The sequence below is a fragment of the Labeo rohita genome, unplaced genomic scaffold, assembly GCF_022985175.1.
Source record: "Labeo rohita strain BAU-BD-2019 unplaced genomic scaffold, IGBB_LRoh.1.0 scaffold_126, whole genome shotgun sequence".
In the NCBI taxonomy this organism is placed as follows: Eukaryota; Metazoa; Chordata; class Actinopteri; order Cypriniformes; family Cyprinidae; genus Labeo; species Labeo rohita.
Genome location: NW_026127406.1, coordinates 122,132 through 122,488, shown reverse-complemented (window position 1 = coordinate 122,488; position 357 = coordinate 122,132).

Sequence of the window (357 nt, the reverse complement as noted above, 5' to 3'; positions counted from 1 at the left end):
AATTCTATTTTCAGTTGATTTTTACTTTTATTTTCATAAAGACGAAGATTAATTATTAAAATATAATAAATATCACTCATGTTAATATCCCCGTAAAATTTTATCTTTAGAACAGTTATTATTGTGTGCCATCATTGCTCAGATTGAGCTTTTACATTTTCTCTAAAACTGAATTGAAACAATTAACTAATAATTAGATAATAATTAAATACATAATAATACATACATAATAATTAGAGTTTTTGTGCACTATAGTTGAACTAGTGTTTAAGATTTTGGGAAAACAAAAAGAAAACAAAAAAAAAAAAAAAAAAACTGTTTGAAGAAACCAAATCCAAAAAAAAAAATTTTAAAAAA